Source organism: Chrysemys picta, chromosome 1, assembly GCF_011386835.1.
Source record: "Chrysemys picta bellii isolate R12L10 chromosome 1, ASM1138683v2, whole genome shotgun sequence".
NCBI classification, from domain to species: domain Eukaryota; kingdom Metazoa; phylum Chordata; order Testudines; family Emydidae; genus Chrysemys; species Chrysemys picta.
This window is the reverse complement of record NC_088791.1, coordinates 214,219,506-214,241,569: the sequence shown is the minus strand read 5'-3', so window position 1 is coordinate 214,241,569 and position 22,064 is coordinate 214,219,506. Positions and strand designations below refer to the sequence as shown.

Genomic DNA, 22,064 nt, shown 5'->3' with positions numbered 1-22,064 from the left:
TCCCCAGCTATCAGAACCCTTTGAGGAAGGGTAACAATTGAAATAACAATTGAAACTGAGGGCTGCCAGGCCTTCTGCAGCCCTCAGTGGTGAAAGAGCAGGTTAAGGACTATTTAGAAAGAAGAAGGAGAACCCAGGAAACTACAGACGGGTCAGCCTCATCTCAGTCCTCGGAAAAATCATAGAGCAGGTCCTCAAGGAAACCATTTTGAAGCACTTGGAGGAGAGGAAGGTGATCAGGAACAGTCAACATGGATTCACCAAGGGCAAGTCATGCCTGACCAACCTGATTGCCTTCTATGATGAGATAATTGGCTCAGTGGATATGGGGAAAGCAGTGGACGTGATATATCTTGACTTTAGCAAAGGTTTTGATATGGTCTCCCACAGTATTCTTGCCAGCAAGTTAAAAAAGTATGGATTGGATGAATGGACTATAAGGTGGATAGAAAGCTGGCTAGATTGTCAGGCTCAAAGGGTTGTGATCAATGGCTCCATGTCTAGTTGGCAACTGGTATCAAGCGGAGTGCCCCAGAGGTTGGTCCTGTGGCCGGTTTTGCTCAACATCTTTATTAATGATCTGGATGATGGGATGGATTGCACCCTCAGCAAGTTCGCGGATGACACTAAGCTGGGGGGAGTGGTAGATATGCTGGAGGGTAGGGATAGGGTCCAGAGTAACCTAGACAAATTGGAGGATTGAGCCAAAAGAAATCTGATGAGGTTCAACAAGGACAAGTGCAGAGTTCTGCACTTAGGATAGAAGAATCCCATGCACCACTACAGGCTGGGGACCGACTGGCTAAGCAGAAGTTCTGCAGAAAAAGTCCTGGGGATTACAGTGGATGAGAAGCTGGATATGAGTCAGCAGTGTGCCCTTGTTGCCAAGAAGGCATTAGTAGAAGCATTGCCAGCAGATGGAGGGAAGTGATTATTCCCCTCTATTCGGCACTAGTGAGGCCACATCTGGAGTATTGCGTCCAGTTTTGGGCCCCCCACTACAGAAAGGATGTGGACAAATTGGAGAGAGTCCAGCGGAGGACAACGAAAATGATCAGGGGTTTGGGGCACATGACTTACGAGGAGAGGCTGAGGGAACTGGGCTTGTTTAGTCTGAAGAAGAGAAGAGTGAGGGGGGATTTGATAGCAGTCTTCAGCTACCTGAAAGGGGGTTCCAAAGAGGATGGAGCTCGGCTGTTCTCAGTGGTGGCAGATGACAGAACAAGGAGCAATGGTCTCAAGTTGCAGTGGGGGAGGTCTAGCTTGGATATTAGGAAACACTATTTCACTAAGAGGGTGGTGAAGCACTGGAATGGGTTACCTAGAGAGGTGGTGGAATCTCCATCCTTAGAGATTTTTAAGGCCCGGCTTGACAAAGCCCTGGCTGGGATGATTTAGTTGGTGTTGGTCCTGCTTTGAGCAGGGCGTTGGACTATATGACCTCCTGAGGTCTCTTCCAACCCTAATCTTCTATGATTCTATGAATAGGCTGGCTTGCCTGTGGGCTGGAGAGCCTGGGGCTAAGCCAGTGTTGATTACAATTACACTTGAGAGGAATCAGGTGATTCCAATAGAAAAGACAGCAGGGAGCTGCAGGGAGGGGTTGCTGTTAAGACTGTCAAAAGCAGGGAACCGGGCAGTACGATGAGGAAGCTCAGGAAGCGAGAGCTAGGCAGCAAGTCTGGTTCTGCAAGGAAGGCCCAAGAGGAGGAGTTAAAGAAAGGAAGATGAGCTGAAAATCTTTGTGGTTTTGTTGGACTTTATAGTTCTGTCTTTGACAAGGTTTGTTGTCAGCCCAAGGAGAACTGGTAAAGAGTGGATTACAGGATTGAGTTTAGACTGTCACTGGAGACAGAGTTTCTTAAAGGGGCTTAGACGAAGGAGAAATAGATGTGATGGTCACAGAGGGGTGCTCGGGAAGAAGCAAGTGGCTCCCATGCTACAACTGGCTGCCATGTACCTCCCTTGTGTGCACATCCTGGTAAAGAAGGTTCTTTTCTAACAAAGTGTGGGTAGTTCCTGGCTAGATGGTCCCAGATGACTTCACCATTGAAATGGATTGTTGACAATAATGCTCCCTCAGGGTATCATCCACTTGTTGTTCAAACACTATATCAGCATAAATATCAGGAGCAAGAAGTTCAAACACTATATCAGCATAAATATCACTCTATGACCTCTGTTTCCTTGTCATGATTCACAGAGGTGCCTTCCTCAGGGTCATCCTCCAGTGTAATCCTTTGACTTCCCCTTCCCTAAATCTGGTCCAAATATGCCCCCCCATCATGCAGTTTCTGACCTCTGTTGTCAGGATTTCTGGGGCTTGAGAAACACCTCCTCTGCAAGGCCCAATTTTACTAGGGAGAATACGCATGCCAGATCATTTGAGGCATTCTCCCACTTTGACTTTGTGAGGCTGGGGTAGCAGCATCAAGCAGGTCCTGAAAATCATTTCAGTCCTGTCCTATGACAACAGGCCAAGGTAAATTCTTTGATACCCCAACTTGGATCTCCTCTTCATGTTCTCCTGTCTGCAGTACAACTGCAGTAGAGTATGGTTTTGTATCAGTGTGAATGCAAGAAGTGATCACCGGGTCAGTGTCTTATAAATGCTCCAAAGGTATAAAGTCCTTGTAGACCAACATCTGAGGAGATGCTGCATCCATCAGGCCAGAGGTAGCAAGTCCCTCAAGGAGGCTTGGCAACATAAGTATCCCAGCAATCCACAGGGGTAGAAGCTCCCCCACTCTTTGAAGTGCTTCCCCTGTTCCTCTTTGATGGGAAGGGCTTTTGGAGCCTGTTGACTATGCCAGTTGTACTATGGGGGCAACTTACTACCTCCTGAGTGCCCCCTTGTGGTTAGGTTTGCCTCATGGTCATTCCATCTCTATTGCCCCTTCAAGAAATTCAGTCTTCAGTGACCTGGTAAGCTTAATCTTTTAATTCTCTTTTCAGCAGTTCTCCTCAGGCTGGCAGCAGACCGTGTCAAAAACAGAACTCAAAAGTCCAAAAACAATTAATGTTTTTCAGCTCATCTTCCTGTCTTCAACTCCCACTCACAGGCTTTATCTGGCCAGGGCTCTGCAGGAGCCAAACTTGCTCCCCGTAGCTGTTCCGAGCTCCAGACAGGTTTCCTGAGCTTCCTGTTTCTGGCAGTTTCAGCTACTCTTTCAACCACGCCCTTCAGGCAGCTTCCTGGTGCCTTTTATATTGGAATCACCTGATTCCTCTCAAGTGGGGCTAATCTTGTAATCAGGTCTGTTTTCATCCCAGGCACTCCAGCCCCGTTCTCAAGAAGCTCATAAACACATTTGTCCTGAGTATTATGTTTTCCTGTACACAAATAGAAACGCATTTATCTTCAGTCTAGCTTAGTTATTTTAGATTAAGAAAAACAACAAAAGTTAGAAAGTACCAATGTAAAGTCTACATGAAAGAGCGCGAGAGAGAAATCATGCTGTGAATTACTCTGCAATATTCTGCATGTGAAATGAAACACAAAATGCCAGTTGCCTCTGGGGCAGGGATGGGGGAACTTCTCTATATTTAAAGGAGCAGTACTCAGAAAACAGAATGACACTTCCTTTCAGTTACCTAGCTGCACACCACATTGGATAATAACTGGATGCTTGTAAAGTCGAAAAAACAATAAATGACCTCAGTACAGCTCTTCTAAAATCATGAAGTACAGTTCAGAGATTAAAAAGCACTTTGAAATTTATAAAACAATATGTAAACTATGTTCACTTTGCCCAGTAATAATTCATTTAAATGATGCACTGTATTCACTTTAACAGTTTGTTTACTTATACTGTCAAAGGCAGACTTGAACTTTTTTTATCTCTCTCCCCATAATATCATCTCACTGCGGCTCTACAAGATTTCCCTTAAATGCATAAAACAATATTCTTATTTAAAAGATATGGCAGTAGTAAAATAGCCACTGCTCATTCTTACTGAGGTATCAAAAAGTGCTTGTTCTGGGAAGAATGTTGTGAGTAATTAGTAGATGTTAATTACTATAAAAATTTTGAGGCTGGGTTTAATCTGATATTTTAATATTTGGTACACAGTTTTCAGGGTCCGTGGATTTCTATTTCAGAACCCCACTGTGCACAAAAGATTTGCATTACTTCAAGGAAAATAAAACCTGTCCTTTAAACAGATGTATTTCTTTTCAGTCAGAGCAATTTGGTTTCACTGCATGTGAAAGCACATAACATACTATATGTGCAGAAAAATTCTTAAGACTGAGAAAAGCCGCTCTATTCCTATTAAGGCTACATAGAGTAAGTGTTCATGATTTCCAGTTGGCGGGTTGCTTGTTTAAATTGAAGAGGAAATGCACACTTATCACATTTTGTTTTCTTCTCTTGTTCTTTTTTTTTTACTCGTAAGTAGTCATTGCTAGTGTCTGTGATATCAGAGGATGGAAACAAAGCTTCCTCTGACTGCATTTTTTATGAGGTGGCGTTAAAATAGAATAAAATAGCACCCTAAAGAAATGCTTCTGACGTTGTCCATACGCTAAGAAGCCTGGCTTCCTTCTTGGGTGGCATCTGTATTTATTTATGGTCTCCTTTTGCACTGAGGAACTAATCCAAAAATAGTGACCCTTGTATTCAGAAGATAAGAAAATCAGGTAACTCCATTCCAGAATACTGAATGAACTGGCTCAGGAATTGCAAGTCCAGTAGCAAGGATTTTTAATAAATATGTCAAATCAGGGGTGGTACCAGATGATTGGGGAATAGCAACACTATACCCCTATTTAAGAAAGGGGGGAGGGAAAGCAATACGGGCAACTACAGAGCTGTTAGTCTGGCCTCAACAGTATTCAAGGCTTTAGAACAAATTTTGAAGGCACATATAATTAAAGACATGGAACTAAAATGCAACACGAGTTTACTACAGGTAGGTCATGCCAGATTAAGTTGTTATCTTTCTTGATAAACTAACTGGCCTGGGGCAGGGTTGAGAGGTTGGGCTCTGGGATGGAGTCTGGGATGCAGGCTCTGGGATGGAGTTTGGGTGCTGGGTGCAGGCTCTGGGCTGGGGTGAAGGATGGGTGGAGGGGTGGAGGCTCTGGGATGGAGTTTGGGGATGAGAAGGGCTGCGGAGGGGGGGTGGTGCAGGCTCTGGAACGGAGTTTGGTTGTAGGCTCTGGGCTGGGGCAAGGGGTGGGGGTATAGGAGGGAGTTTGGGTGCAGGCTCTGGCCGGGTTTCGGTGCTGGGTGCAGGCTCTGGGATGGGGCAGGGCCTGGGGATGCAGGGGGGGTGAGGGGTGCAGGCTCTGGGACAGAGTTTGGGTGTAGGCTCTGGGAGGGAGTTTGGGTGCAGGAGGGTGTGTGTGGGAAGGGGTGGGGGGTAGGCTCTGGGCTGGGGCAGGGCCTGGGGGTGCAGGAGGAGGTGAAGGGTGCAAGCTCTGGGACAGAGTTTGAGTTCTGGGTGCAGGCTATGGGAAGGAGCTGAGGGTGTAGGAGGGGGTGAGGGTGCAGGCTCTGGGACATCTACTGCTTCCCCCTATCCACAAGGCTTGTTACCCTATCAAAGAAGGATATTAAGTTGGTTTGACATGGTTTATTCCTGACAAATCCATGTTGACTGTTACTTATCACCTTATTATCTTCTAGGTGCTTACAAATTGATTCTTTGATTATTTGCTCCATTATCTTTCTGGGTACCAAAGTTAAGATGACAGGTCTGTGATTTCCCCTGATTGTCCTTATTCCCCTTTTTATAGATAAGTTAGATGCCTTTTCCAGTCCAGAGGAAAAGGGCAAAATAGTACCTATCTAAATATTCTTTAACCTGCTCTTTCCCTATTCTGGCTTGCATTCCTTCCTCCTTGTTATTAATATTAATTGTGTTGAGTATCTGGTCACCATTAATCTTTTCAGTGAAGACTGAAGCAAAATAGGAAATGAACTCCTCAGCTTTCTTGATGTCGTCTGTTATTAGCTCTCCTTCCCTGCTAAGTAGAGGTCCTACACTTTCCTTCATCTTTCCTTTGCTTCTAATGTATTTAAAGAACCTCTTCCTATTGCCTTTTATTGAGTTACACCTTTCTAGGTGTAACTCATTTTGTGCCTTAGCTTTTCTGATTTTGTTCCTACATGCTTGTGCTGTTCTTTGTTACTCCTCTTGGCAATTTGTCATTTTTTGATTTTTCAGGTCATAAAAGAGCTCCTGATAAAGCCATATTGACCTCCTACTATTCTTCCTATCTTTCCTTTGCATCGGGATAGTTTGAAGTTATCTCCCTGAGAAACTGCCAGCTCTCCTGAACTTCTTTTCCCCTTAGATTTTCTTCACAGGCGATCTTACCTACCAGTTCTCTGAGTTTGTTCAATGCTGCTTTTTTGAAGACCATTGGCCTTTTTCTGCTGCTCTCTCTCCTTAGAATCATGAAGTCTATCATTTCGTTATCACTTTCACCCAGACTGCCGTCCATCTTCACATTCACTCCAATTCCTCCCTTTACTTTACCAACAGGTAACAGGTGTCTGGGTAGTTAAAGTCCCCCATTACTACCAGGTCTTGTGCTTTGGGTATTTCTGTTATTTGTTCTAGAAATGCCTCATTCAACTTCTCTTCCTGATTTGATTGTTTATTGTAGACCCCTATCATGATGTCATCCCTATTTTTTACCCTTTTTTTCCTTTACCCAGAGACTCTGAACTGGTCTGCCTCCCACCTTCTTCTGGATCTCAGAAAAATTCTATGTATTCTGGATGTGTAATGCCACACCTTCTCCCTTTTTACCTTGCCTGTCCTTCCTGAACAGCATTTACCCCTCTATACCAATATTCCACTCATGAGACTTATCCCACCAATTCTCTATGATGCCATTTATAATTTAAAATTTAGCTTATGTACTAATACTTCCAGTTCTTCCTATTTATACATTTGTGTATAGACATCTAAGCTGCTGAGCAGTTTCCCTGGTTTCCCTAATGTTGTTTATATGACCTTGTTGTAATTTTCCACATTCCCTGCTCCAACACATTTAACCCTCTGTTAAGATTGCCTTTTTTATACTTACCTGTGGTCTTTTGTCACCTAGCCCCTTTGAACCTAATATAAAGCCCTCCTTACTAGGTTGGTGAGTCAGTGCGGCTAGATGCTCTTCCCCTTCTTGGTCAAGTGGATACCATCACTTCCCAGCAGACCTTCTTCCTGGAACAGCATCCCATGGTCAAGGAAGTCAAACCCCTTCCATCAACACTATCTGCACAGACTTGTATTCATCTCCAGGGATGCACATGTCCTTGCTTGGCCCTTATCCTTAATCAGGAGGATGGACTGGAACACAACCTGTGCCCCTGACCCCTTCACTCTAGCTCCCAGAGCCCTATAGTCACTGCTGATCTATTCACACACAGACCCGGCAATATCATTAGTGCCCACGTGGATGAGCAGCATGGGAAGTGAGCAGAAGGATGGATGTGGGCTCCAGGCAAGCTGCACATCACATCAGGTTGGCAGATGGATGCCTCCATTCCCCTCAGGAGGGAGTCCAAAGTGCAAACAGTACAAAGTCTCCATAGGTACAATGTCATGCACATAAGGACTAATAACAAGAATTTCCGCCACATGCTGGGAGTTCATTGGTTAGAAACAACAGAGGACTAGAAAGATGTGGGTCTATGTTTCAATCATAAGGTGACTATGAGCCACCAATGTGATGCTGCCACAAAAAAAGGCAAATGTGATCCTAGGAGGTATCAGGCAAGGTAATTCCAGAAAAGATAGGAAAGTATTAATACCATTGTACAAGGTACTGGTAAGGCCTCACTTGGAACTCTGTGTACAGTTCTGGTCAACCATGTTCAAGAATGATGAATTCAAACTGGAACAGATGCAGAGAAGAGTGGCTAGGATGTTCAGAGGAATGGAGCACCTACCTTAAGACAGGAGACTAAAAGGCTTGACTTATTTTGTCTAGCAAAATTAAGGCTGCATGCTTGCTCTCTATAAATATGTCAGGGCAATAAATATGTCAGGGATGGTGAAGGACAATGTTGGCACAAGAACAAATGGGTATAAACTGGCCATTAATAAATTTAGGCTGGGAACTAAGAGAAGGTTTCTAACCATCAGAAGTGAGGTCCTGGAACTGCCTCCCAATAGGAATAATGGGGGCAAATAACCTATCTAGTTTTAAGATGGAAATTGATAAATTTATGAATGGGATTATATGATGGGGATGCTTTGATAGGACTGCACCAGGCCTGACTCAATGGACTAGACTCCCTTCCAGATCTAAATTCCAATGTAATTTGAAAAGTAGCAAAGATCTTAAGATAATATTGTTACAGTGCAGATCAATGCTACTCAGCCTTGTAGAGGTGAAGGTCTGCTTTTTTGGTGTCCCAATGTAATCCTAAAGCTATATGCTGACTTTGGCCCAGTTGCTCGCTCCCATGCATAGCATACAGGGGCGTCAAGGCGAGAGAGAAACTCTGTGGTGCTTCCTCCATGCTCTTTTGTCCCAAGATCCTCAATGGAGAAAGCAGAGAGACGAGCTCCCCAGCTCCTTGGATTATCTGCCAATTCATCAGATGCCTGTACATCCTCCACTTGGCTCCTGTAAAGCTCAGGCAGAAACTGAAGCACTAGTCCTGCGCAGTGAATCATATGGATGAACTGCTGCACCTTTGCAGCGCCTCCCTGAAGTCAGTGGAACTCTGTGTGGGTGCAGCATTTCTCCAGCACGTTAGACAATGCAGAATCCAGGCCTAAAACTGCTCTGCTGGCAGAAATACACCAGAAGGCAGATGGTGATACTACACTGGCTCCTGCCAAGGGTACACATGGATTACATGGCACAATGAGATGTAATTCACAATTTCCAGCACCAGTTTGCTTGGATGGATCAAACACAATATCTCCTTTTCTTAGTTCCCTGCATGTTGAAGGGGAATAAGGGCTGCCTCTGTCCCCGTTCCCAGCTCCTGGGAGATTGGGAGGAATTCTAGCTCCTTATGACTTAGTGTCCTTTGTAAGCATTTTGGGAAAACTAGCTCAATTTGTAATAATTCATACCAAGACCCATTAGGAATCATTCTCATCCTCTCTCCTTTGATCTAAACCCTCTTGGAATCAATTATAGCATTTAAAGCCTACTAAAGAGGAGGAAGAGGTGTATTGCCCAAGCCCAAGTGCCCGGGGATGTATCCTCTGAAAAGGACTTGAATCTCCACTAGTTTGAATCTTGTTTAGTCAGTCACTCCTGTGCAAAGTGGATCTAAAATGTCCCCATTCTGGGGGATGACCACACACCATTCAGAGGGGAAAAGAACTGTGGGAAGGCCGTGCCTGTGATGTGGAGAGTACATTAGGCGGTCCCAAGATTATTCCATGCAGAAATGTTTATACGTGGGGCGAAAAAACCCAAGAAGCCAGCCAGCCAGCCAGCCAGTCAATAATAGAATGTATCTGATGACTTTAAAACTACTCAGAGACATTTTTATAAAAGCCCCCAATCCTTCTCTGCCCAGTTCTAAAGAAAAAAACTCTGCTACAAATACCTCTCCGGCGAATGACTCTATAGTGAGCACCTAAAGTGACCCCAGTGTTACCAACTCTCACAACTTTCGTACTCATGGTGTTTTTCTTATGATCATATGAGAATCCCAGGTATCACTGAAAACAAAAGAAATTTCTAGCCCTCCCTGTTGTGGAGAAAAGCACTGACTCACCAACCTAGTCAGGAGGGCTTTATATTAGGTTCAAAGGGGAAAGGTGACAAAAGACCACAGGTAAGTATAAAAAAGGCAATCTTAACAGAGGGTTAAATGTGTTGGAGCAGGGAACGTGGAAAATTACAACAAGGTCATATAAACAACATGTGCATCCTACAGGCTGAAATGCCAAATAAAAAGACCCCCCCGCTACATTTATTATTTAAAAAAAAAGTCATTATGTTTAAGCCAAGTGTGATTTTTCAGGATCTATCTCATGATTTTTGAATGCTTTGGGTTGGAAATACTGATACCTGCAAGCCAAACCCATACAAAGCACACGTAGGCCCTTTTATTACTCATACCCCATTAGGCCTAACAAGATCCCTTATACAAGTGGATGGAGCTGCTCTCTCAATTCTTCTGGGTTACATGTGCCTATTCTGCCAGAGTGCCCCTTGCTGCAACTGCACAGACAGAGTAATCACTTTCTTTTGTGCTGCCATCCTGTAGCTTATGGGAACAGGACTAGGAGCGCCAAGCCAAAAAAAAACCCTCTTGGGGCACTAAAGCAGCTGGCAGCACTAGCCAGCCCTCTGCAGCGCAGATTTGAATAGGGCTCTGTAAGCACTAGAGAAGGGCTCCCTACCTCCTCTCCCCACTGTAACATAGACACACAAAAGTAATCATAATTTAGCCCCTTGCGTATTTCTAATCACTCTGAGAGTGAGAGACTATTTTTCTTTGTGGCTCTGTCACGAGCTTGCTGTGATTCAGAGATGATAGGTCTTTTTTTCGATTTTGGAAGTGATCTACAAAGAAATTACCACTGGCTTTCCCAACCACTCACACCCCCCCCCCCCCCCGGCCACCCCCTGCTTCTCCTGAAATGAGCTGCACCGGCATAAGCAAAATTGCCAAGTGACAATGATCTGAAGTAGCCCAGCTCTATATATGAAACTGAGTAATAAATGGAAATTGAAGCCTGTGCTTTTATCAGCCTGCAGGCAGCTGGATCCCTTGTTTCATATAACAGAGGAACCCGTCCCTACTTCTACTCTTTTGCAATAGATGCGGCCTCCAAGAATAGATGCTGCAAGTTCCAGTGACAGGTTTTAGTGCTGTCTCTGGAGAAAGAGCAGGCAATCAACAGTCCATCAAGTTAAGAATCTAAGAGGATAAAGACAGCCCAGTAGACACAGGACTAGCATATTGACTAGCTGTCTCTTCACCATTCATTTAGGTTCCACTGCTGTTAAAGTGTTTTTTTGGCTTTTCTGTCTTTTAATATACCTCACTACACTGATACATGATGCTTCCTTAAGTATTTTGCCCATTTTAGGTTTAAATCTATCCCATCAATGAAGCAAGCCTTAATTAGTTTCAGCAAATACAAGATCACATAGTACCATGGGGAAGGCTATGGTACAATAGAGAAGTTATTAAATAATAATACTGTTGCATTATTATAGCACAGTACACATTCGAAGTGCTTTACTATTAACTCATTAATCTCCACAACCCCCATGTGAGGTAGGTAGGTAGCTCTCATCATGGCCATTTACGAATGGTGAAATGGATTTAGTTACAGGTTTAAAAGAAATCCAATAAGAGGGATATTTATGGGTGGCTTGATTTGAGCATTCACTTTTAGAATACCCAGGCATTAGCTTCCTGTGGATAGTGTGATAATGAGGCTGGAGTGTATTTTGCAACTATCACTGCTTCTGGCTTGTTCAGAGTTGTCAGGCAAAATGCCTGCTATGACTAGTTGCTTTGACATGCAAGGCAGTGACTTGGCTTAGTGTATGTCTGCAAAGTGCCTGTCACACTCTTGGGTGCTTAATAAACAGATAAAATAATAATAATAATAATTGCTCAGTTGAGCATAGGCGCGACTGGACACCAGATTGCTTTTGCTCAGTTATGTTGCCTAGGAAACATCAACCTGTGATAGCCACATATTTAGTAAAGCCATTTTAGTTTGTGTCTCTGAGAAAACATTCAGAAAATGCTTCAGTGTAAAACACTTGGGGACAAAATCCGCAGTCACCTACCCACAAAACCTCTTGACACAATCAAGTTCCTTTCAACGATTAAGTCACTTTAGAGTCACAAGGGTGCTGGCCTGGATCTAGGTTGCTGCTGCACCCCCTGTTTGAAGTGGTTTGCATCATAAATAGGGTTTACAATTTTGTTCAATGGTTTCAACATCCCCCACTGTAAAAACCGTTCCTGGAGATGTCATTTCACTTTCCTTGGCTTTGCCTAAATACCTTTGAGGATCTGGACCTTACTATCTCTGTTCCTCGGGTGTTCATTTGTAAAATGGAGATAATATGTCCCTATCTCGCAGGGGTGCTGTGAGGATAAAATCACTGAAGAGTGTGCAACACTCAGCTACTGAGGTGGGGGGGGGGGAAGGAGGGGCAGAGACAGAGGAGCTATTGCAAAGCTTCAGGGGAAACAGAACAGCAACTGGAAAAAAACATCATTCTAAAGTAACAAAAGCTGTAATTAAAAAAACAAAACCCGCCCACACAGAAAAGCAGTTTGGAAGGCTACTGAAGGCACCCAACTCATGTCTACAAGGAAGAGATAAACTACCTTTTGTACTTTAATGAGAACTTGATAAACGCTACCCGGCCAAAAAAAACCAACAAAAAACAAAAAAACCAAAACCCCCAAACTGTTTTCATTATTAAAAACAAAAAAACTTTAAAAAAAAGTCTTCCGTAAAAACAAAACTCCTGGGAAAGATTTAATTAGTGACTGCAGTATTTCAAAGGGGGAAAAAAAAAGATGGCAAAGCCTGATGCGTGTGCGCTTGCGCATGCGTGTGATACCGGGCACCCATATTGATTTACTGGAAGGAAAGTGACAAAAACTCAAATAATTTTGAAATAAATCTCTCTATCTTTCCCTCCAGAATCCCATCATTACAGTATCTGAGCACCTCCAAAGAGCTAACAGAAACTGTGATATCATGCTCTTTCTTTGCTGATGGTGAGAGATAGCCTTGGGTTCTCTCTTAGTGGTGGTGATGGCTGTTTGAATGAAAATAAAAGCTTGAGGTTCTATTTAGGGATGTTCAGGCAGAGAGGTAAATTTCACATTTGGCTATCAGTGCAGTGAGGCTAGTGGTCATGGCAGTGAAGTTCCATAGTCATGGTCCAGCTCCTGTGAAAGTTCTGTCTCTTGCAGACATGAGTCTTCCCTATTGCTTGGCCGTTTCATTTGGAATGCAGTCATTGTGAGTGGCATAGAAGGAGACAGTGTCTGAAGTAGCTAGGGACAATCGGATGGAGAAATTTGAATATCAGGACAGAGCTCTTGAACTACAGTCAGTATTCAATGTGAAGCCATTGCAGGGAGCAGCAGATGGAGGTAATATGTTCCCAGTCAGCTGAGTGGGGCTACCATGTTCTGAGCCAATGAAGCTTCATTGGAGCATTGGTGTCTTTTCTAAATATAGGGCCTGTAACAGTCAAGGCATATTATCCATGCTGAATTACAAGTGCAATATTAGAATTAGATGTTACAAAAGCATAGATTCACTGCAGCCAGATCTGAGTCTGATAGGATCAGGTACAATCTTCTGGCCTGCCACAGATGGACACAGGCTTGCTTTCTGCGCCCTTCTCCACTGTGGCTATTTGAGTATCCCTGTGCAGTGGGGAGTCCAAGAGGACCCCAAAACTATGGGTTGATTTAACAATCTGTGAGGGTAGATGCCTGTGATGGACAGGGTTGTTAAAGGAGAGAAGAGTTTTTCAAAATGCCTCCTTTTTCCCACTAGCACCCGTCATGTCTGAGTTCAGCATAGTACACAAGGGTCCAGCCAAGCATCCACCCGGCCTTGAATAGTGTCAAATGTGTGAGAACTTCTGCTTGGAACATGTGTCATTGCCTTTCTGACTAACGTAAAGGCAAATGAAATGAATACCCTTCAGCCCTATGTTTTATTTGTAATGATATATTTACTGGTTCTGTTCATATTAATCCTTTTCTGCTCATCTCTGGACCTAGCCATCAGAAGTGAAGATAAGAACAGGTGTTGCACGTTCATGACTTAGCTCAGGATACAAAATCCACAGGCAATGCAGCCTTGGAATTTGATAGCTTTCGGTGTACTGGGAACAGCTACAACCATTCTAATAATTGTATATTGTCCATTAAAATATAGCAAAAGACCAAGCAATGCATTGGAAATTGTTTGCATAGTTTTCCAAATCTTTGAAGAGCAATTATAATTTATTTCTGTCAGTACAATTACATGTCCAATTGTCACCATTTGGCAACAGTTGTGAGGTTGCTTCAAGACGGAGAGTGAAAATAAATAATGAACAAATTTTTCTTCCTGACCCCAGCATAATTTGTAGGGGAAAATGTGTTAACAATCCAATGTGCCAGAAACAGTGATGCAAACCAAACACATCATCCATGTTGAGGTTAAAAATGCAAAGTTAGAGCTATCTCTCTCAGGATATGTCTACATTACAATGTAAGGCCAGCGTTAGTGGGTCTCAAGTCAGCTGACCTTTTGCAAGTTCCAGCTCTGCTTGGTTTTCGGCAATTGTCACTTTTCCCTTGACCTCCAAGAGGTAGCTTTTCTTGCTGCTCATTCCCATCTTCCATTCCTTGGCTTCTGCTTTCTCTTAATAACCTGTTTGAGATGCTTGTTCATCCAGTTTGGTTTGCAACCTTTCCCTATGAATTTTTTGCCCTTCCTTGGGATACTGGTGTAACCCCTGTGATGCTGTATGGAATATAAGAGACACTTTATGCTATTATAAATACCAATATTATAAAATTGCAATGAATCATGCCAGATATGCCATGTAAGGTATCTGTGAAAATGTTATAATCTGCAAGTTGATAATCTTGTTTATATATTTCTATCACCTTTGCATTGTGAATTATAGATATGTAGGGTATATCTGTATTTCCAAACTTGTGCTGTGTTTCTAGGTGACACCCCCGGACAGACTGACATCAGCATAGCCTAGCCTGTTTGATCATTCATCAAGGGTCATCAGCTATTCAATGAACCCATTGAAAAAGCCAGGAACTACACCTTCTGAGTCAGCAAGCCATGTAGAGGCATGCCTGTGGACAGAGAACTCTAAGGCTTTTCTGTGCCATGTGCCGTGAAGCTTGTGTTTGGGACAAGCCACATGACAGAAGACTATACAAGGCAGCTGCATCATCTCCATTTTGTCTTCATTCCTGCTTCTTACCTCTGGAGTAACTTTTCCACAAATGAAGTTCTGAACAAAGGACTAAATGACAAATCCAAGCTGTGGATTGTTCCAGAGGGACTTTCTAGCCAGCAAACGCACCAATACTGCTAAGAACCTGATATATAGACTTTGAAGTCTCTGTATGTATCTGAGTGCTTTATCATTTAACAACTCTCTTCTTGTTCTTTTTTTTCCTTTATAATAAACCTTTAGTTTTAGACACTAAAGGATTGGCTGGTAGCATCGTATTTTGGGTAAGATGCAAATCTACACTGCTCTGGTAACGTGGCTGGCCCTTTGGGGTCAGAAGAACATTTTACATAGTGAGCAGAGTTTTTAAAATAACTTCTCACTGTACTGGACCTAGGTGCTGATTGGGAGCCAGAGAAAGGAATGCAATAAAGGGGGCTGAGTGATTTATTTTTTAGCTTCTTGATAACCAGTGTGGGGGATCAGGAGCACAGTTTGTGATCGGTTGGTGAGTCTAATTTCAGGTCAATCGCCAGTTTAGGAAGAATCTGCTCTCCTTTTGCAGCCTACCATGACCTTGGCATTTTCAGTAAGGGCTACCCCAGGCACACCGGGTCACAACCCCTTTTGGGTTTAGCGAGCATGACTCCTTTAAAACCTTGGCCTGAGGGAGAGAAAGTGCTGATTGTTCCAGGAAGAGGAAGGGCTGGCTCTGGGAGGGGTGTGAAGGGAGGGAGAGAGAGAGAGAGAGAGTATGTGTGTGTGTGTGTGTCTGTATCTCCAGACAGAAGGGTGACAGTGAGCAGGCCCTCACAAAGTGAAGCAGCCAAGAACCTGCCCAAAGCTTGGGAGGGACAGAGAGGCCAACCTGGGAGGCACCAGGACAGAAGGCAGGAGGAGCACCATGCCAGGGTGGAATCTCTGGAGCTGGACCCAGTATCACTATTGCCCAGAGCTGTATGGGGCCGTGAGAACTGGGGCTTGTGACTTTGCATTGGGAATAAAGGGAAAGGCTCTGAGTGTCTTTGCAGAGAGTGGCAGAAGAGGGCACTGGAGGGATTTGTTGGGGAAAGTTCACTGGTGCCAAAGATGACCAGGAGCACCCAAGACTCACTGCCAGACTGGAACTCTGCCCAGGACCCCTGAACTCTGAGTGCAGACATAGTGATCAGTGTCTACCTTTTCAGACAGTGGTACTGCTGGGCCTGTGGGGCCGTGTGGTAGATGTAACTCTGTTTTACCACTGCCCCTATCTTCCCTCCTGTTGTTCTTCTCCAGTCATCCCTCTGTAAATAAATATTTCCCTCTCCTGTATTCATTGTACTATTCTGGTGTGCATGTGTTCACATCGGGGGGTGTGGTACAATGTACCCTTGGGGCGGAAGGGACTCTCCCTGCTGCGTTCCTGCATGCGCCTTTTCTTGGCCAGAGCTGCCTGCAGAGCAGACTCCATCTTGGCCATGAGGACACTAAAGTTACACAGGCTTCAGATAGTGTCTGCAACTTTGACTTAAAGTAATTCCAAGCCTCCTCCACATTCAGATGCTTGAATTCTTCCGTCCAGGCCACTTCCCTAACTAGTTCCCGTAATTTTTTAGTTTGCTCTTTCAAAATCAAGGGCCTAGCTGCAGACCCATTTTATTTATCCTTCCATTTAGTTTAAACTGAATTAGCTCACGGTCACTCAAACCAAGGTTGTCCTCTATAACAGCTCATCTATGAGGTCCTCGCTACTTACCAATACTAAATCTAATGCACCTCACCAAGCACTTGCGGTGACACAAACAGCATTGTCAAAATAGTCAGGTTTATCAGTTCACTGGAACACAGCATACAAAGTCCTTTAGGTAGCATAGAAAACTGAAGGTCCATTCTGGTTAGCCCAGAGCCCGGCCAACCTGCAGTGAACCCCTTTATTCAAGCTCTTTCTCTGTCTGACCTCGTTGGTCAGCCTCCAGGTGAGAGCCCTGACTCTTTCCAGCAGCCACATCTTATCCTCCCACCTTCCCAGTCCTTTGTTCTCCAGCTGGGGAATGTTGCTCAGCCTCCCGGTGGTGAGGTGGGGAAATTTGTATCCTTCTGGGGCTTTGGTTGCTAGGTGTCAATGTCCATATGATTGGATTTGTCATTGTCTTCTCAAATGCTCCATTGATATGGGGGCCAAGGCTCATACAGCTAAGCAACACCCATACCTAGGTCTCTTAGCCTGCTCTGAGAGCAAACCTGGATTTCAGTAAGGCATTTGATAAAGTTTCACATGAGAAATCATTAGGTAAATTGGAGAAGATGGGGATTAACATGAGAATTGAAAGGTGGGTAAGGAGCTGTTTAAAGGAGAAACTACAATGGGTCATATTGAAAGGTGAACTGTCAGGCTGTAGGGAGCTTACTAGTGGAGTTCCTCAGGGACTGGTTTGGGGACTAATCTCATTTAACATTTTTATTAATGAACTTGGGACAAAAAGTGGGAGTGTGCTAATAAAATTGAGGGACGACACAAAGATGGGGGGTATTGCCAAAACAGAGGAGGACAGGAATATCATACAAAAAGAATGGGATGATTTTGAAAACTGGAGTAATAAAAATGCGATGAAATTTAATAGTGCAAAGTGCAAGAGTTGTGCACTTAGGGACTAACAACAAGAATTTTGGCTATAAACTGGGGACATATAAATTGGAAGCCACAGAGGAGGAGAAACACCTGGCTGTTTGCTCAATCACAGGATTACTATGAGCCATTGATATGATGTGGCCATGAAAAAGGCTAATGCAGTCCTAGGATGCATCAGGCAAGGTATTTCCAGTAGAGATGTTATTACCACTATAAAAGACACCGATGAGACTTCAACTGGAATACTTCATCTGTGTGCAGTGCTGATCCCTTGTGTTGAAGAAATATGAATTCAGACTGTAACAGGTGCAGAGAAAGGCTATTAGGATGATCAGAAGAGTGAAGAGCCTCTTACAAGAGGCGACTGAAGGAGTTTGGCTTGTTTAGCCTAACCAAATGAAGGCTGAGAGGAGATATAATTGCTCTCTATAAATGCAGCAGAGGAATAAATACCAGGGAAGAATAGAAGTTATTTAAGACAAACACCAATGCTGGCACAAGAACAAATGGATCTAAACTGGCCACCAACAAATTTAGGCTTGAAATTAGACATAGATTTCTAACCATCAGAGGAGTGATGTTCTTGAACAGCCTCCCAAGGGGAGCAGTGGGGGCAAAAAACAACCATCCCTAACTGGTCTCTGGACTGAGCTAGGTAAGTTTATGGAGAGGATGGTATGATGAGTTTGCTTATCATTATACATGGTCCATCTGCTAGTAGCAAATATCTTCAATGGCCAGAGATGGGACACTAGATGGGGAGGGCTCTCAGTTACTACAGCACATTCTTTCCCAGGTGTCTGGCTAGTGGGTTTTGCTGACATGCTCTGGGTTTAACTGATCATCATATTTGGAGTCAGGAAGGAATTTTCCCCCAGGTCAGATTGGCGGAGCCCCGGGGTTTCTTGCCATCCTCTGCAGCATGGGACACAGGTCTCTTGCTGACTTGAAGTAGAGTAAATGGTGGATTCGCTGTAATGTGCACAGTCTTTAAATCATGATTTGAGGACTTCAATAACTCAGCCAGAGGTTATGAATGTAGCACAGAAGTGGGTGAGTGAGATTCTGTGGCCTGTGATGTGCAGGAGGTCAGACTAGAGCAGAAGTTCTCAAACTGGAGAACAACCCCCACCCCCCCGCGCGCGCCCCGTGGGCAGCACAGAATATATTCTGGGGTGTGTGTGAGAAGCTTTAGGGGAAAAAAACTTAACTGTGCACATTTTACCCACAGCAATGAATAACTAGAAGAGCTGATGCCTCCAGACATATCAGGTCCTTGGATGGTGCTGTGCATTTGACTGTGGCGCTATGCATTTTGGCAGATTTCTGTTAAGCTTGCATAGCATTATACAAAGTCATTGCCATCTGTATGTTAATCCGTTTGCTACGATGTGGTGTGCACATTTAATTGTAAACATCGACCACAATCGCAGTGTTGCTTTTGCTCTTATTACACTTCATCACTGACTCTGCTTGAATCAATGCCTTGCTGTTTTTAATATTTAGTCAGAGTTGCCTGTTGATTTTTTTTTATCGGTATATGTACTTGTGTGGCGGGGGGAGGGGAGGAGGAGCAGGTATAAACTACTACAGACACAAAGAAGGGGGGGCACAATAAAATAAATTTGAGAACCAATGGTCCCTTCTGGCCTTAAAGTCTGTGTGGTTGTGGCTACATTGCAATCTAATCCCAGAGTTAGTGGGACTCAAATCAGCTGACTCATGTTAGAGAATGTGGGGCTTGAGCATCTACACTGAGGCTTAACCTTACATTAAGAATTTTCTAACCCAAATTTGAACCTGGGACTCTGGTGTCTACACTGCAGCATGCAGACGCGAGTCAAACCAGCCAGATACCAAACTCCTTTGTGCCCTCCTGAAATGTGACCATGCTAATCCATTGACCATTGTGCACTATGAGAAAATTTTACTGCCCACCCTGAACATTACAGGATGTTTGAATGGGCTGCCAACACATCCTGCTGAGCAATGTGGAGCAGGCCCCTTTTCAAGAAATTCTCTTGCTTGCACTTCAACTCCTGTGTCAGAAAATGGCCATGGGTTCCATGAGGCGCTGGTGGATATTTAAGCAGCGGTTTCAGACCCACCAAAGTCATCTGACTGATGGAGGAGGAGAACACAGACGTTGCAGACTCTCACTGCCTGATGCTGCTTATTACGCTCATTACACTCATGCCCCCTACATAGACCTGCCCTTCTGGTGCAGGGCCATAAGCACAGACTGGTGGCAATCACAATGTCATGCAGTTCTGGGATCACCAGCAGTAGGTCCAGAAATGTTGCATAAAGAAAACTACATTTATGGTGCTCTGTGAGCAGCTTGCCCTGACCCACCAGCATAAAGACCCACAGATGAGGGCATCTTGGCCAGTCCAGAAGCAGGTTGCTATAGCCATCTGGAAGATGGCTACCCCTGGCTGCTACAGGTCTATTGCCAACCAGTTTGGTGTTGGAAAGTCAACAGTGGATAAAGTGATGGCCGAGGTTTCTGAAGCAATCAGGCGTGTGCTCTACCCCAAGATGGCAGGCTTACAAGATATTCCTGAGGTAACTGCTGGCTTTGAGAGAATGGGGTTGTCAAAGTATGCTGGAGCCATTGATGGGACTTATGTGCCCATAGTTTGGCTGCCTCAAGGAGCATATGAGGACATAAACCACTAATGGTGCTAATCCATTGTTATGCAGGCCCTCATGGACCGCAGAGGGCAATTTATGAACAGCAGTGTGGGGTGCACGGGGAAAGTTAATGATACCAGGGCTTTTTGCCAATCACATTCATGGACCAGCTGGGGCACTGTTCCCACCCAATGACATTTTCATAAATGGAGTTCCGGTCCCCACCATTATTCTATGGGACCCTGCATGTCCCCTTTTGCCTTGGCTTATGAAACTGTACTCAGATTTCAGAGGCCCTGGCAAAAGAAGGTTTAATTACACCCTCAACAGGCATAGAATGGCTGTTGAATATGCTTTTGGCAGATTGAACAGAAGAACAGCCATACAGGGTCAGACCAAAGGTCCAGTTAGCCCAGTATCCTGTCTTCCAACAGTGGCCAATGCCCCAGAGGGAATGAACAGAACAGGTAATCATCAAGTGATCCATTCCCTGTCGCCCATTCCCAGCTTCTGGCAAACAGAGGCTAGGGACATCGTCCCTGCCCATCCTGGCTAATAGCCAAATCCCATTGGTGATGTCTACACACCTGTTTGGATTCCAGTGTCATCAATGCTGCCCGCACTACTGTGGCTCACGGTGCTTGTCACAATTTTTGTGAAGCCAGAGGTGCACCATTTCCCCCAAACAGAGGGGCCGCTGTATTGGCACTCTCAGCCAGAAAGTACATCCCACCCCAGTGTTGCTGGATACACCAGGGCAACATAAGTCAGGGATGCTTTGTGCTCCTGCATTGTGGACTTGCATGGCCCAATGGAACAGGGAGAATTGTACCTTTAGGAATGTGCTTACGGGGCTGGGGGTTGTGAGGGGGCTCAGTTATTGTGGGGGGTTTCAGTGCTTGGGGAGGGGGGAGGAGTTTAGTGCCAGGCACTGTACTTATGAATGACATGACCACTTATGAAATGGGGGGCAATTATTTGAGAGATTGTTGTATAAAGTGCTGTCGATCACTGCATTGAAGAATACACTTTGCAGACTAATTGTCCCTGACCATGTGGTTACCTTTATGATTTTGAATACACATCCTATGATGTGAAGCAGTGATAGCAATCAACTTTCTTGATAAAATAAAAAAGCTTTATTCATAAACATGTTTTAGAAAATACAACATTCACCCATTCCCAGGCAGGCCAGCTGCCGTTACCACACCAAAATACAAGTAACAATTAGAGAAAAACAACAACAAGGTGCAGGAACAGGTGGAAACAGTGAAACCATGTACAAGACCCAAACCCCCTCGCCTGGTCCCCCATTCGCCTTTCCCTTCTTTCTCCGTTTGCACTGTGGGAAGAGAGTGGAAGCATCCACAGGGGAAAGGGTCAGTATGGAGGGCTGCATCGGGCAAGATTGCCCTGGACCCAATTGCATGTGTCACCCAGCTATGGCATCTTCCAAGCTGCTTCACACAGGGGACTCAGGCTGTGGTGGGGATGATGCAGCAGGAGACACTACACTTGCAGTCGTTAGTGAGATGAGCCACTCAAACAATTTTCTGCTGAGCTCTGGCCTCCTCCCTTAGCTGTCATTTCTGTTCCAGGAACTGCAAAGCAAAGGAACTACACTGAAACCCTGTCCTCAAGCTGTGCAGCCAGCCTGCGCCTTTCCTCTAGCTGCAAGTCCTTCTGTCTTTGGTACTGGACCCGCTTGTTGGCCCTGTCCACAACTTCAACCATAAGTTCATCATGGAAATGCTTCCTCTTGGAATGGTCTGGGAAGGTACACTGGCCCAGCCTTCTGCTGCACTGTGGGCAAGCTGTGGAGTACTGCAGCCAGTAGAGGTCAAGGGGCCTGGACCAGGACAAGACACAGAGTCTCAAATAGCTCACTGCAGGAGCACAGAAAAAAAGCCTTATGGA

At 44.6% G+C, this 22,064-nt stretch overlaps 1 long non-coding RNA gene across 1 annotated transcript in view; it reads left to right on the top strand.

Moving 5' to 3' along the window:
• The window catches only part of LOC122174560 (uncharacterized), a 33,349-nt gene extending 17,749 nt beyond the window's left edge, over positions 1–15,600 (top strand). Inside the window, exon 3 of the long non-coding RNA XR_010596071.1 lies at positions 14,658–15,600. This is a non-coding gene — a long non-coding RNA (uncharacterized LOC122174560). The remainder of the gene's footprint in view (positions 1–14,657) is intronic.
• Positions 15,601–22,064: the final 6,464 nt, after the last annotated feature.